This window comes from Peromyscus californicus, unplaced genomic scaffold (genome assembly GCF_007827085.1).
Source record: "Peromyscus californicus insignis strain IS unplaced genomic scaffold, ASM782708v3 Scaffold_16__1_contigs__length_79575227, whole genome shotgun sequence".
NCBI classification, from domain to species: domain Eukaryota; kingdom Metazoa; phylum Chordata; class Mammalia; order Rodentia; family Cricetidae; genus Peromyscus; species Peromyscus californicus.
Window position 1 is genome coordinate 48,577,376 of NW_026294458.1, and position 15,504 is coordinate 48,592,879.

At 34.7% G+C, this 15,504-nt stretch overlaps 1 pseudogene; it reads right to left on the reverse strand.

Moving 5' to 3' along the window:
• Window positions 1-10,056: 10,056 nt before the first annotated feature.
• LOC128111440 (60S ribosomal protein L10-like) lies at window positions 10,057-13,407 on the reverse strand (annotated as a pseudogene).
• Between the last annotated feature and the right edge of the window lie 2,097 nt (window positions 13,408-15,504).

The following is a 15,504-nucleotide window of genomic DNA, read 5'->3' on the forward strand; positions in this document are numbered from 1 at the left end:
TTTACCCTCTGAGTTTCCTAATAATCATACAGCCACTAAAGATTTACTGAGAGTCATTGATCTGAGATATTAAAGACGTGAACACATCAATTGGTTTCTGTTAACACCACAGTATACTCAATCTGCATCCCAGATCTTTAAGTTGTCATCACTGATGTAACTGAAAAGCACTGCAGTCTACAGGTACCTTTATATCAGTAGGAATTTCAATGGGAGATGTAATCGTGGGTTTAATTCATTTCAAGGATCCTCCATGTTCCATTGGCAATGCTGAAAGGTTTCAGAACTGCACTAAACATCAATAACATGACCAATCACTTACTCAGCAATATTTGGTGGTTTCTTTACTATGACAGATTTCTTCTCAGAGTATAAACAGTAAACAGAAATTAAAATATATGAATGAAAGAGTTTAATAAATTATTAACTATGTATAAGATTTTTTAAAATATGATTGGAATTATCCAGAGTTCATAAGGAGAAACTGAATTGACAGAATCAATATATTAAAAGGAGATTATTGGATTGGCTTATACAATATTGTTTGGTTAATCCAATAGTGACGATCTTTATACTGGAGAGGCTTAAAACAAGGAGCGGCTGATTCACAAGGCTGGGTGCCTCTGAACTCCCAGTTTATCACTGAGGTGGGAAGGAATCCTGGGAGAGTTACTGCTCTTTTGTCCCCATTGGAAAGCTGACAATGTTGAATCATGATGTCACTGGAAGATACAATGGTAGTAGCAGTAGGTGAACTTGCTAGAAAAACACGTGGCAAACAGACAACATTGAAAACTTTTTCCATAGACCTTCTTATATCTGGACCACTAGAAGTCACCATTTCCATTCATTCTGGGCCTTCCTATTTCAGCTGATAGAATCATGAAAATCCCTCAAAGACATGACCAAAGGTTTGTCTCTTAGTTGCTTCCATATGTAATCAAGTTAACAGCCAAGATTAACCTCCCAGTACCTGACAGATATACAATGAACATTAAATTTCCACAAAGATTATAGTTACAGGACATAATTTCAATTTCTAGGATATAAGAATAAAGAAAGGAAAGGAACTGCAAAGTATTAAATTTGGGAGCTTGAAGAATAATTCTCATCAATTTTAGATTCATTTCTACAAAGATGTGAAAAGCACACAACTTGTGTGCTCTTGTCTTTAAGGGAGCAGCAGTTAAACCAATTGTTTTAGGAAGTAAATTAGTTCAGTAGTTGCTGTAATGGTGTTGTATATATACCACATATATGTGATATATGATACTATGTGATATCATATATCATATGATATATAATGTACTGATACTATACTGGATGAGACCCAGAATAAGGGGTAGCCAACAAAAGTACAAATAATTACAAAAAATATGGAAGAAGCTTCTTTTCCCCATCCAGACTTGCAGTTCCTTTGGTCTTTAAATGACAGAATGAAAGAGCCTTTTAGAATGCTAACAGACAAAGAAGCAATGTAGTGAATGGAATTAAATACTAAGTGTCACATAAAATAAATAGAAAGATAAAAATGAGTATTTGAATTTGTGATACTATGCATTGAAATGTGGTGTTGTAGTTGAGAAATAAAAGTTAGTTAAAAACAAGATCTACGGAGAAGACGGTGAACTCTGCAATCTACTGCTTCCTTTCTTTACTTTTAGTTGTTGCAAATTTCAGTACCATGCCTGTTCCTGCCCATAAGAAAATCCCTATGCCCATTCTTAGGGGACAGCATAGCTTATTAATCAAATAAAGCATATCAGAGTAACACTGCAAATTGAAGATATGAAAGGACAAGTGAGCACATGTAAACTGGCAAAATTAACAGTTTATTTTTGGTCTCCATACGTAATTCTAGAAATGGAACACCCAGTTATTTACATCTTTTTAAAATTTCATTCAGCTCCTACTTTTAGATCCCCTTTGGTGGTGTTGGAAGTTTGAGTTCACTGAATACAATCATAGTCTATATTTTTGTTAAATCCCTTATGCAGAATGGTTTCATGATTTAAAAAAAAAGTTCTAACATATGAGATGGAGACCAAAGTTAAATTCTTGATTCATACAAAATAATTGCACTGGATTATTCCTTTGGAGAATTTGGATGCTTAATCTAATTCTAAATGTAAAATTACATTTCACCTGAGGCAAACATAACCCTTGCTAAAAATTAATTGAATTGAGCTACAAAATTTTTCATTGTAAAGTTGGTTCTTGTAGCCATGTCTGCCAAGGACTGATTAACTGAGGAGTTGATGCCAGATAAACTTTCCAAATTAGAGAGTGAGGAATCGAATCTTTGAAGACGTGACCTGAGACAGAAGATTTTTCTGAACAACCCATCACAATTTCTGACAAACCACAACTTCATTCTATCCCACCAAATAAAAATGTGGCATTATTGAAGAACTTCATATTTCAGTCTTTGCTCCTCTTTAACAACTGTATTTCAGTACAAAACATTATATATTTACATTTAAAAAAAAACACAATGTGCTCAATTTCTTCATAACATTCATAATATGGTCAATCTTGCTAAATAATCATTTCTACAGCAAATTTTAAGGCAATGGCATGCCTTCTCCTTTTGAGTTTCCCTAACATCTGCTAATATTGAATTCTATTTTATCATGAAATAAAATTTTCTGCCAACCAAGTTGTAAGAAAAAAATAGTATCTAAGCAAGATTTTGTTTACTCACCTGTCACACATTCTTACTCTTTCTAAATTGTACTACAAAATAATCTTTTAGGTTAATGTATATTTAACATCATTAATGGCTAGAGAAATTGCACCTTTCATAAAGAATTACTATAATTTTAATAAAATATAAATTATTTTATATGATTAGATAATATATTATATTATTATTAAATATTATGTCACTTTTTCTCATCCCTTAATTATTAGACAGATCTAGAGTAAAGCAAACTTTACACAAACTTCCAATAATACGTATAATTTGTACTATATACAAATATACAAATGAACTTACTAGCTATATACCTATAACATAGCACCAAAAGTTGTAAAACACTAGTAATTGATAGCGTCACTTATGTGTAATTTAGTATAGTAAAAAATGGTAGTGCAGGAGGTAGTGTAAGAAAGAATATGTTATGCATGTATATGAACATAAATACATAATTTTAGCTTTTGTAAAATAATTCTACAAACTCTTCTAATTAAAAAATTATATTATTAAAGTTTTTCCTGTCATAAGCACGTTTGTAGTGACAAGCACTCCATATATATACTTCAGATGGTAAAATGAGTCCTCCTTCTAGACAGTTATGCACCAGCAAAGACAATGTTAGCAAGTAATGAAACAAATTGAAATAGTTGTTTGTTGAGGGTTAAAACAAAAAACAAAGCAGCTTGTTAAAAAATAAGAAAAGCCGGGCGGTGGTGGCGCACGCCTTTAATCCCAGCACTCGGGAGGCAGAGGCAGGTGGATCTCTGTGAGTTCGAGGCCAGCCTGGTCTACCAAGTGAGTTCCAGGAAAGGCGCAAAGCTACACAGAGAAACCCTGTCTTGAAAAAAAAGAAAAAAAAAATAAGAAAAAAGAAGCTAGAAAAATAGTCAGAACAAACCTCTACTGTCTCATAATGCACACAGTAGACTTAATAGATCTAATGATTACATTGCAAGAATAATGAAATTATACATGTGTATAATATTTACACATATGCATATCCATGTATATAAATATTCTAAGCCATGATATTAATAGAAAACAAGGAATGGAAACAATTCTAGCATCCACCAAAAGAGAAACATTTAAAGGAAAGTGTTATATAATCACATAATACTATACTATTTGACAATGTAAATAAAAAAACATTGTTTATGTTCCATAGTATGAATGAATAATGAAAATAGACAAATAAAGGAAGTCAGAAATTAAGTCCATATATTGTATTATTTTATTAATAAAAAATTTTGAAAAAATAATATATACATATACATATATGTATATATACACAATTCTGAAAGATTAATGGGTATTAATATGAGACAAAGAAGAAACAAAGAAAGATTACTACATGCTCTTGTCTTAGTAATAGTTGCTCAAGTCCATGATTTAACAGACAGTAGAATGCATACATTGTGTAGGGGCATTGTGTCACATATTGATTATGTCATAATAAATCTCCTGATACCTAATGTCCCCTGATCAAAATTGTATCCCTTCTCTTCTCTGAATAATATAAATTTTTGGACTTTAAGATCAGTGAATAAAAAATAGTATTTATGTGTTTAATTTTGGACACTATGCTTTTAGAATTGCTGAATTATTTTATTTTTTAACAGAAAAAAAGATTGTCTCATGGTTCTTTCTAGGCATTATTTAACCTACTCTAATTTTGCCTTTATGTACTTTATATTAAGACTATACTAACAATTTGACCTTGAATCCATTTTTAATGTGTGTTAAAATGATAATCTATATTTTATATTTTGAAAGCTAAAGTTGTTGTTGTGCTTTTAATATGAGTCATATAAAAGCAGGAAAGAACGACTAGTAGTCTTTTAAATCTGTAAAATCCAAATTACATTTGGCTCATCAAATAGACTTAAAGTCTTTAGTCATGTGAAGGTATTTACAGTAGTACAATTTTATTGTACTTTAAGACAGGCTTACTTGAATCCGCAATATCTCTTAATGACACTACTTACTTCTCAATCTTTTAAAATATCTGGAAGGCAAAATAAATATTATTAGTTATTGATTGAAAGTTTGGAAACTATTCAATCAGGGCAATTTGTTTTGTTGGGAAAAGAAGTGTTTTTGAACCTTTCATTAAGCTTACAAACATCGTAGTCAAACATCATATTCACATCTTTCATAAACATCCCAAAGTGGCTCACAGGGGAAGTGGTAAATGATGAGATGAAATTTCTGAAGTATTACATTTTTCATAATTAAAAAGAAAATTGCATAATAACCTGGTTTACAGATGATTATAAGGAGTCAATAAGGACAATTATCTTCTTCTTTTGAATACTAAGTTTAAAATTAAGGTTCATTTTAATTTCCAACTCATTAAAAGGCAAGACCTAGTAGAAATACATTTACTCTGCAATAAAGGTGATACTCAGAAATAGAACTCTATAAATCAATCATCTACCTAGAATTAATTCTTTTGAATTACTTTAATTCTCATAAAGGAGGATTAGAATGGGATTTAAATAAAGCCAATATATTATATTTCATACACCCACCAAAATAATTACCTAATGATGGTGACAGTTTTCAGATTCAATGTAAATCTGTATTAAACTTCAAAAAGAAGGGTTCTTTCAGATCTGTTTAATTAATCAAACTTTACTGAATAATTAATTTGTTCATTGTTAAAAATAATGTGCCCTGAAATTTTTAAGGAAGATTAGTGTATAAAACTTATATGAGTTTATATATATATATATATATATATATATATATATATATATATATATAATCACAAGTGACAAGTGGTTTTCTGAAGTCAAAACTGCTTAAGGTCTAAATGCATGACTTAGAGGCCAAGTTCATGACTTTGTTAGTAAGGAAAATGGTAATAGAAACAGTATGTATCAAATATAGCACCTGAATGGACATTTGAAGTTAATAATACGTTAATAAATATTATTAACAACTGAAATAACATCTTATGAGATTTGGTTTTATTTTTATTAGTTTTGTATGCGTATGTGTTTTTTTTGTGTGTGAATGCATGAGTGTACAATGTGCTTGGTGCACACTCATGTGTGAATGTGAAAGTGCATATGTCAGAGCATGCAATGGAATGTTTATATTTTCTCCAAGGTAACTGAAAAAATGGAATTCTATATCCAGAAAAAGATCCTTTAAATATTAAATTAAAATAAAGAATTATGAGGAGTAAAATCTGGAGAGTTTGACACTAACAGATGTTTACTCAAGGACAATATGAATGAAGTTATCTCTGCTCAAAGGAAAATGGCTCTTGATGAAACTTACAACCTTAAATTTCATGAGTCAACTTAATAGCCTATCACACCCAGCTGATTTGTCAAATAATCATATGAAAATTGCTATCAATCTATTTTGGAGAACGATATCTACCATGTTCAATTAAAACACTGACAGAAATATTACAAATTTGAGATCACTAGAAAAAAACCACTATTTATATAGCAGGAAGCTCTGCATACACTAATGTTTCTAGCAGACTTTTTAAACTAACAATTTGGTTATATCCCTCAAATTATTCATAAAAATATGCATCACTTCTCAGTTTTGCAATAGACAGGGAGTAAAGAAAAAAAAAAGATGAGTTTGAATATTTGCTAGTCCAGAACAAAAGAAGAGAGAATAATCTTTTCCATGGGAATTTTCCTACTGTACTAGATGCAAAGTATTCTACACCAGTGTATACCAAACAACGTGGAAAAAATATAAAATCTAAATAGACTAAAACACATTCAGCTTGTCTGTGCTTGGCTGTGTCTTCTATGTGAAGTCTTCCTTCTGATAATTTGGAAATATTTCCATGTTATCTCTTGATGACTTTGCCCATTTCCTAGTATGGATAAGAATTCTTAACTACTTTCATATTCCTCATCAGGATTAATGGCTCTAAGATGCTTTCAAGATGAAATTTCTTTAAAGCACCATTAATAATAAAGAAAAAGGAAATTGAGCCTTAGCCTCAATATCCTTGGACATCATGACAAATTGATATTCTGCTGAACATAATCTTCAGTTCAGACTTCAGATTATGATGTAGCTTATGCAGTACACATTATATGTCTACCCTAGTATGCAGGTCTTACACATTGAAATTGTAAATCTCATACCTACGTAGGTGATGAGCACAGAGCACATTCACATGTCAAACTATATGTGTTCTTCACAAAGTAATCAATATGATAATTAATTTCATGAATGAATTATAATTAATTAAAATGCACCCAGACCTTCAAAGAAGTTAAGCAAGTTAAGGTCATCATAAATAGCATGCATTTTTGATGTATCTCATATTGTAACATCTCTTTAAATCCATGGCAGCTAATCTACAGTAAGCTATTCTTCATAACCAGAATAGGCCATATTTTCTTTTATGGGAGGCTCACTAATGTATGAATTAAAAATTAAACATCATAAAGTATACAATAGTAATGTTGCCAAAGAAGATAGCTATATCTTTCAATTCATGCTTGATTTTGTGATCATGTAAGCAGACAATGTTTAATTCTGTCAGCTTATAGGGTATAATTTAATATGCACACACACACAGTTTGTATGAGAAACACAATTAATTTTGATATGTTTAAATATGGTGGTATTTCAATCTAAACATATATTTCAAAGCAATTCTGTGCAATGCTTTGGACTCACAAGTTTAGTGATGATAACCCTGATGAGAATGTGGATAGTAAAATATCAGAACTGGCAGCACACAACTCCAATTTAGAAAAGAAATTAGATTTCCCTGCAAAGTAGATTAGGGAAGGAAGTGGAGACAAAGAGCAGAACAACACAAAGACAATTCAAGCAAACATTTCAGTACAGGCAAGAAGGAGCTACATTTCTGCTTAATGAAGTGGATGATTTAGAGACTGAGTTCTCAGATTTTAAATAGGAGTGGAGAAAGGAGAAATGTGAAACAGTCTCTGGGCAACCTGCTTCTAGACAAAAAACATTTGTGCCCAACCTCACATACCACCTTTGCTTTTCTGTAGCTCGAGAAATCTAAAACACTAAGTTGTCTTAAAAATGAAGAATATTTATGCTTAAAATCTATTTTAATAGCTGTAGATAAACATATAGCTTCTGTTAAAAATAAAAAAAATCATAATAAAAAGTGTAACTTCAATGGCTCTGTGGTGGATGGAAAGTGTAACTCTCACAATTGTAATCAGCTAATACATATTCATTGATTTCTTATTAGGTACCAAGGTCTTTTCTAGGCTGTAAAGATAATCTTCATGCTTCTGACATTCTATTGAAAGAGCAACAGTGAAGAAAGGGAAACGGAATGTTTCCCTATGTTATGAAAGATGCTGATTATTAAAAGAGAATTGGGGAAGAGTACTAAGAGGTGTGCATGTAGTGGTTGAGAGCTAAAATACAAACAAAAAAATCCGAAAATAACTTAATGGGAAAATTATGTGGGTGCTGGAGTGATGACTCAGGAGGGATGAGCACCCAGTACTCAATCATGAGGACAAAGGTTCAGATCCTAACATCGTCTGAAAAATTCTGGATGTCCTATTCATGACTGTAAGCTTACCTCCAAGAATGAGGATTGGGGAAGAGGCAGGAGAATTTCTGGGGCCTGCTGGCATCCAGTCCAGCTGAGAAAATGTGAGAACTGGGTTCAAAGAGAGATCCAGCCTCAAAGAAATTGATAAAAATATAATAGAGGAGAGCACTTCTGGCCTTTGCAGACATCAAGTTATTCTATCCAAGTGGTCAGCACTAAGCATATGTACAAACCAGCAACAGTATGGTGGTTTGAATGAAAATGGCCCCCAAAGGCAATGGCACTATTAGGAGGTGTGGCCTTGTGGGAGTAGGTGTGGGCTTGTTAGAGGAAGTGTGTCACAGTGGGGGTGGATTTTGAGTTCTCCTATGCTCAAGCGACTCCCAGTGTCACAGTCCACTTGCTGTGGCCTGCTGATCAAGATGTAACCAGCAGCACGTCTGCCTCCAAGCAGCCATGCTTCCTGCCATGATGATAAGGGACTATAAGACTTGCCAAAGCCATGGTGTCTCTTCACAGCAATAGAAACCCTAAGACAAATATAAGGCCTGAGGAGACAGGAACTAAAGACTTTTTTGGTAGAATCATCCCTTTCAGCTAGAGGCTCTTTCAGGATGAGAAGTTGGTGAGGTAAGAGGTGGTGGCTATGGCTTGCTCTGCTTCTCTGACCTTTCAGCTTTCACCTTAGTATCTGGTCCTGGGATCTCTTATTAAAAAAAGTTTAGATTTCATGTTACAGACAAACAGTAAATAGACTCTCTATATATAATTCAGTGTAATTACAAGAAAAAAGATTGTGGGTCCCAGAGGAAGTGTTGGGAGGGTTAGTGGGGGGAAGAGAGGGAGTGGTAGAAACAGTGTAAAGAGTGCATCCACGTATGGAATTCTCAAAATTGAAAATATTTATTAAAATAGGATGTGTGTTTCATATTTTAATTCATCGTTGGTTTAGCTCAGCTGCTTTTAAGCCTTAGCAGGACAGTGGGGCAGAATTGAGGGGGAATTGCTCACTCCCTGGTAGCATGGAGAGCAAGGGGAAACCATATTTCAATGATGCAGCCTCTCTGCTCAACCTAGCAAGCTATGAATCCACAAATGGAAATCTGCTAGTGAGGAACCTGCCTCAGTGGCCCAGGGGACACCTGTGTCCCTTGCTGTAGCGCAGAGCGGCTTTCAGCCCTTGAGTTCTGGGGAGATATTTCAGATAGAAACCGTCACATCTGCTAGATAAAGGTAGAAAATTGGTATTACCCGCAATAGTTGACTTCTTTTCCATTAGTAAAATTCTCATTTTTAAATAATAAATCATACTTGCAAACATACGTATGGCATATTTGTGTATGTGTGACTGGTTTTCTCGAAGGTTTTCTAACTTGTGGACTCAAGAAATCTTGACACCTCATTGCCTATGCCTACAAAATAACTGGAACCCACAGATAGGCACCTCCATACCTCACTTGGAGATACCTTCTTTTTTAAACAAATTAAAATTTTAAAAAAATTATATTGATTTCATGTGTTTGAACATTTATCCTGAATATCCATATGAGTGCTGTGTACACGCCTGGTGCCTGCAGAGGCCAGAAGAGGGCATCAGATCCATGGGACTAAAATCTCTGATAGTCACCTTGAGCAGCATTTGCCCTAAACCACTAAAGTCATCTCTCCAGCACTAATAATCCTTCTTCTTGTTGTTCTCGTTCTCTTCCCCCTCCTCCTTCTCCTCCTCCTCTTCCTCTTCCTCCTTTTTTTTTCCAGACTAGATGTGAGATTTATTACTGAACATGATCTGATGGGATACAGGAGAGCACAGCGGAAGGTCTTAGTAGTGCAAGGCCTGTCACTTGTCCAGGAGACCAGGAATGGGATTTATTTGACTCCACAGCCATCGGAGAAGAGTCGCTTTTCAGCTACCTTGTCTTCAGATCCACCTGCATTACACTTGGTAAAACACCACTTCTTTGAGATGGGGATCTTCTGAAATGGGCTCTCCATAGAGATTCAATCTTGTCTTCCTTCCTGCAGCTTTGTTTGTGTGGATATAATGACCTAACCAATGTGATACCCGGCCTCTGTGCCCTGGGGTTTCAAAAGGCACTGTACATAACAGTACGGAGCATGTCAGCCCCAGCACAGGACAACATCCTGTTGATGCAGGTGATGTGGGAAGGTTGAAGCCTCACTTATGTATGAAAGTCATCTTTCCCACAACTCTTTATAATGTATTTCTTGGTACAAATACAGGAGGCCTCCAAGACTTCAGAGATCAGTTTCCTATTCTCATCCTACATCATGTGGCCATAAAGTATGTATTTATCAACTTTTGCCTCCTTCCTTCCCAAGTCAAAGGTAATGATCTTGTCATTTGGCATGCACCAAGAGAAGCATGACTTTGGGTACATCTTGTTTTTATAATACTTATAATACCATGGAAGGGTGGATGCCCAGGATCACAAGAGGATCTTCTTCAGTGGCTCCCTGGAGGAAAAGAGCTCTGATATCTTCTTATTTTGATTTTAAAAACCCACAAAATACTTGTTTCAGTTGCAAATACTGAACCACTGGAATGGGAGTACAGGGTTGTAACAGAAACCATTCATATTTCTGCCTCCATTCTGCAGTAATAAAACAGCTAGCTGTGCACATTGCCATATAGAATATCACAGCGTTTCCTAATACATGTTTTAACAGTTTAATCATTTATTTCAAATATAATTTTAAAATCATAAGTGGAGTTTTATAATACAAGTTGAAACATTTATTCTCCATCACTTTAGAATCTGAAAAGCAATTTCAGGGCAGGCTTTGCAAATCCAGTCTTCTGTGATTTTTTCAGGCCTCTGAAAGCTAGAATTAAGTCACACTATTTTCAATGTACATAACCATTGTACACTTATTGATATGTGGTTCTTGAAAATTTTTCATCACACATAAAGAATAGTTTGTGTTGAAGGACCAGCAGCAAAGAAAAACATTAAATAACTATGAAGAAATCACATATTCAATTTAAAAATAACAGAACCAGTGTTCTCTGTCATAAAACACAATATATAAGCATACATACAAGTGATGTACTTCTTCAGGCATATTGAGCCTTAAATCCAATTGGAAAGCAGTCTGTTCCTTTCATAACATTAGTGCCACTATTGTTTACATGGGTATATTTTCTTTCTCTGCTTACTTTCTTATCTCACAGGGTTCACAGTTGGTCAAGACCATTGGAGATTTCATTTCCTTGAAAATACCCCATTATACATTCTGGTGTTATGAAACCATTTACTGTTCAGTCCTAACTTGATTTCTCCATATTCCATGATTAAAGTCTGTGGTGTCTTCACCAATAGAGTTTTACCATCAACTTGTGGAAAGTATGCCAAGAGTATTAGCAATAGATGGTATGCAGTCTAAGAGGTCTGCAGGACACTACTGACCAACACCTCAAAAGTAGGTATCCCAGGTGTTAGGATTTGTATTTAGCAACTTATGGCTTCTGGAAGGAATATTATTCCCTATGTAGCATAATTCCAATTAAGCTCTTTTATAGGAATAGATATATGTGCATTCTATCTATCCTTATCTGTTTATGTATCTATGTATCTATCTATTTATCTACCTATTATCTATTATCTATCTATATGTAGATTGTTGTGGAATATTATTTTAGGATGTGTTACATTTGTTTATGCTATGGAACATTTGTTTTAATGATGCAAAGATGTGCTGCATTCTTTTATGATGCAGTTGTTTAACTCCGTGAGGCTGTGTTACTTTGCCTGTTGAAAACAGCTGGTTGGTCTAATAAAGAGCTGAACTGCCAACAGCAAGTCAGGAGAAAGGATAGGTGGGGCTGGCAGGCAGAGAGAAGAAATAGAAGGAGAAAAGAGAGATCCAAGGAGTGAGAAAGAGTAGGAGAGGATGACTCCAGGGGCTAACCATCCAGTTACACAACAAGCCACGGAGAAAGAAAGATATGTATAAACAGAGAAAGGTAAAAGCTCAGAGGCAAAACAGAGATAGGATAATTTAAGAAAAGCTGACTAGAAACAAGCCAAGTTAAGGTTGGGCATTTATAAGAAAAAACAGCTTCCATGTGATTTATTTGTGAGCTGTGTTGGGCCCCCCAAGAGCAAAGACAACAAACAATATAAAAATATATATATATTCATGTGTGTGTGTGTGTGTGTGTGTGTGTGTGTGTGTGTGTGTGTGTGTGTTATAAAATAGATTTAGGGACTGAAGAGATGGCTTGGCAGTTAAGATCATTCACTGCTCTTCCAGAGGACCCATGTACAAGTACCAGAACCAGTATCAATTCTGCTCACCCTGGTCAGGCAGCTCACAACCTCCTGCAATTTTAGATCCAGGGACTCCAGTGCCTCCTCTCACCTCTGCTGACACTGCACTTGCATGCACAACCTTCCACACAGAGGCACCCACATACACAGCATTTAAAAGTAATAATAAAATCAAGAATTTTAAATACTAGTTTTTCAAATGACTTTTTTTGCACATTCTTCATGTTGGTTACTCCTCTCCCTCTCCTCCCTTTGCCCTAACCTCCCATCTTCCTCCACTTTAAACCCTTCCTAGTCAGAATTGCCATTTTTTCCTTCATATCTTCTCCCCTGTATCTGTTTTTTCCATTCCACACCAATAATCCCTTTCTAGTTTCCTGGACTCTACAGGTATTCTAAATTAAACAATACAACAAAATCTAAAGATTCAGTGGTAGGATCCACACCATCATTGAGAATATGTTCTTTTTACATTTCAGGGCCTGGGCTACCTCAGTCAGTGTACTGTTTTCTAGTTCTACGCATTTGCTTGCAATCTCATAATCTCATTTTTTCCACATTTTTTTTTTAGTTCTCTGAGGGTTTTATACAATGTATTTCTATCTTATTTATCCCCTCCCTAATTCCCCCATATTTGTTCCCCCTTCCTTCTCAAGCAACTTTGTGTTCTCTAATTTAATTTAGTTTTTTTTTTATTATCAGTCTAGACTAATTTGTGCTGTCCAAGTATTTTTGGATGTGTAGCCTGACAACAGAGTGTGATTGAACTACCAGTGTCAAACTCTTAAAGAAAATGGATTCTCCCTCTTCTAGCATCTAATAATTGCCAATAATTCTTCTGCTAGGTGTAAGTTCTCAGGCCTACCTACCTGCTCCATCATGTGATTTCGTCTGGCTTGACCTTGCAGAAGTCTTGTAGGTATTCTTGCAACTTCTGTGAGTTTATAAATGAAGACCCCCTGTAGTGTGTGGAAGACACTGCTTCCATATAGTCATCCATCTCTTCTGGTTTGTCCATTTGATATAATCCTCCTTGTGCAATGATTTCTGAGCACTTGAAGGAAGAAGTGTGATATAGACGTCCCTTTAAGGTTAGTCATTCTGAATTCTCTAATTCTCCGCAGTGGGTGGCTATGTTAATTGCCGTCTACTGCAAATAGGAAATAATTGAAGAATACTATGCTACCATAGTAGCAAGTACATGAAAAAAATGTAAGAATAAAATTTCTATTGAGAGAATATTCTGATGTTAAATAGTGAAAAAGTGGAAAGTCAATGCAAGGAGGCCACTCTGAAGACAACAAAAGTAACAAGATCTGATTGTGAACAAAGATGGAGAAAGGGTTGTTCTAGGGAAATCCTGTGTGTTTGTGTCAGATTACAAGTCCAAAGCTGACAGACTAAGCAGAAAACAATTTATTAACGATATTGTAGGAAGTTTGAAGAACTGCTAATAAGTCTAGCTTTCTCTTCCCAGTTTCTCAGCTGATATTCACTGTTACCAAACTGGATTAATGAGAAAACAAGCCTCTTCCTCTGTACATATGACTGGTAGACAAAAGTGTCATGTCGGTACCATGACAACCAACTTGATCATAACTTCATAATCACTGCTGGGAATTTCTGCCCATAACCTTACCAACAATAAGGAATTGTGTGGATTCCATTTAACTCACTTTGCTTCTTTTCTTTTTTCATCTCATCTTCAAACAATTGTATATGTTTATGACTTAGACATAAATGTCAGGAAACTCATGTGTTTTCTTTGTACATGTTGAAGGTGGGGTTGAAAAGAATAATGTTTGCACCAATGTAGAAAATATGTTTAAAAATATTGAACATGTTAGGTTTGTGTACTTAGGAATATCTATACATACATACATACATACATACACACATGACAAAAGCAACAACAGCAATTGAAGAACAAAAGGTCATGAACTTGAAAGAGAGCAAGGCTTGTTGGTACCCTGGGAGGGCTTGGAAGGGGAAGGGAAGAGGAAAGTGATTAAGTAATATAATAATGTCAAAAATTATTGAAAAAAATAATGATGCATTTTCCAGGTGGAGGCATTTTAGAACTTAAATTCTCACATCCATTGAAATTGTATGGCAAAATAGAGAAAGTTGTAGAGTTAAGAAATAGTTGAGGAATAAGAGGTTAGAGTTGATTTCAAACTTTTACATTTCAGGGGCAGCAATATGGTTCAGGGGTCAAGGTACTTCAATCAAGCTTGAGGACCCGGGTTTGATCCCCAGATTCCACATAGTAAAAGGAGGAACAGAACCCTGAAGGTTGTTCTCTGACCTCCACATGTGTGCTGTGGCATGCTCTCCATGCGCAAATGAAATCTAAAAATATTTTTAATTATATTTTGTTTTATTTGTTAAAATTTAAGGTACAATGCATAGCTGTGATCTATTTTGTAAAGTGTAATAGTATTTAATAAAGCAGCACAAGGCCATGAAACAATTTTCATTACCATATTTGAAAATCAATTAATAGACCCACACATTTATTGTACCTGTAAAATTACTTCTTAGACAAATAAGATTCATCGGTTGTTTGATCCTAGGTAGCTCATAGAGCCATTAAGAAAATTATTAGAACAGACAATTAATTCTGAGGCATATTGTAAGTGCTATTGACTGGAATTTGGAGTCTAGTCACAGCCTAAGTAGAGGGGAAATTTGTCCTGACTCATCCCTAACTTAAAATGTGAGGGTATTTATGTGTAAGTATAGATTTGTGTTCAGGTTCTCCACACAATCTCTTCAGGATGGAGGCCAACGAATCCTTCAAGTGCATATTTTAAAAGAATTTATAAACATATGACAAGAATTGTAAGTGACATAAAAATACAGAGAATATGAAAGCCTCTTTGGTGTGAGAACTCATAATGTGATGAGTATTATGACAAAATTAAAATGGCTACCATGAAAGTAAAAGTAACAAGTGTTAAAAACAATGACAT